This window comes from Myotis lucifugus, unplaced genomic scaffold, assembly GCF_000147115.1.
Source record: "Myotis lucifugus unplaced genomic scaffold, Myoluc2.0 scaffold_0, whole genome shotgun sequence".
In the NCBI taxonomy this organism is placed as follows: domain Eukaryota; kingdom Metazoa; phylum Chordata; class Mammalia; order Chiroptera; family Vespertilionidae; genus Myotis; species Myotis lucifugus.
In genome coordinates, this window is record NW_005871048.1 from 23,882,520 (window position 1) to 23,884,188 (window position 1,669).

Consider the following 1,669-nt stretch of genomic DNA (forward strand, 5'->3'; position numbering starts at 1 on the left):
TTTTTGCCACAGGAACCATTCACCAAAACAAAACATGGGATAAAATATATTCCAAGCTGAATTAAAACCATTAGCCCCTTGAAAACTCATTCCAAGGAAGAGAAAAGGAACAGGCAAATTTATTAGGTGCCAAGAAAGGATGTTGGTTACCTGGGAATTCAGTTCAACTTTAAAGGCTTTTTTAATTAAATTATTTAATGAGTTGAAAGAAGAGAAGGAACAAAGGTTAGAAAATGAGTGTACATGTTTTCAGTCAGGAACAATGAAAGCGAATGAACCCAGGTTTTCAGCGCTATTGTTTTTCATGGGTCCTACTTCAAAATTCGTGCTGGAAGTCTAACAAAATTAAAACTCCCAGGATAAGGGTGCCACGGACACAGGGAGGGGACAGGGTTAGGGAGAGTGCATCGAGAAGGCTCTTTGAAGTTGGGTGGGCAGGGAGTGTAGAAAAGGGCATAACAATGAAGAACAAAGATTTAGATTCCAAATAAGGTCACTATAGAAAGGGTATACCCTAACTCTTATATTTAATGTGCCTTTAGAGTACATTAACTGTCTTGTTTTGATAAATAATAATAACAATGCTATAATGTACCCTATAGTTTACAAATTTAATGGGGGAAACTTGGAAGAAGCAATGGGTAAAAATGAAAAACACATTCTCCCATTTCTACTTTTTTTCCCCTTTTTTCTTAAAGGTGGTCTTTCCCTGTCCAAAGTGTAATCATATGTGAAACTCCATCATTTCCCCTTTTGCCTTTCCAACCCCAACATGCTTCATTATAGTCACCATCATGCCATTCATCTGACGTCTTTCACTAACTACCACAATTTAGTAGGTGTTTGGTATTCCTGAAGGTAGTGTTTTTCATTAAAAGACACATTCAAGCTGGTTCTCTAGACTCAGTTGAAGCAAGGGCTTGGTAATGAATCTATTATTTAAATTAATAAACAGTTCTGGGACACTGTTTTAAAACATTTATCTTATTTTAGAATTAAAGAAACACAGTTTGGTCTGTTTTTCTTTTAAAAAAAGTTTTACTCGCTTTACAGCACAGTTATTTGCATTTTTTCTTCATCCACAACTGACTAGATTGAAAAAAAAATAGCAGGAGATGTAAAAATGAAGAAAGAAAAGAAATAACAACATGTTAAGGCTTTTTCTTTTCTTTCTTTTTGGAACTGAAAGAAAGAAAGAGAAAGAAAGAGAGAAAACCACCAGGCCTGATTAGTTCAACATTTGGGGGCAAAGAGACATTGTGTATAATGTCAGTAAAGTCACATCAGCAAGAGACCCCAGGACACCATGGGAGGGAATGTTTATCAGACAAATGTGTCTCCAAGGTTCTTGTGCTGGGAGGCACCTTTCCCACCCCTTCCTGTTTGCATTCCTCAGGGTCAGATTTCAGCGGAGGGGATGGAAATTAAATAAAGGTGCATTGGAAGAGACATAATTAGTCCTTAAATCATAGGATCTCAGATTCGTGAAATTTCATTGAAAATTTAGCTCGAAGCCTTTTAAAAAATGCCTATGGGGCAACTTCTTCAGATTTTCTCCCAAGAATTTAATGTTTAGCATACACAAGTAATTATTACTCAATAATGCTCTTTTGTTCTGAGCTAAGAATTCCTGTGAGCAGTGTTTTCACCTGTGGAACAGAAGAATTCA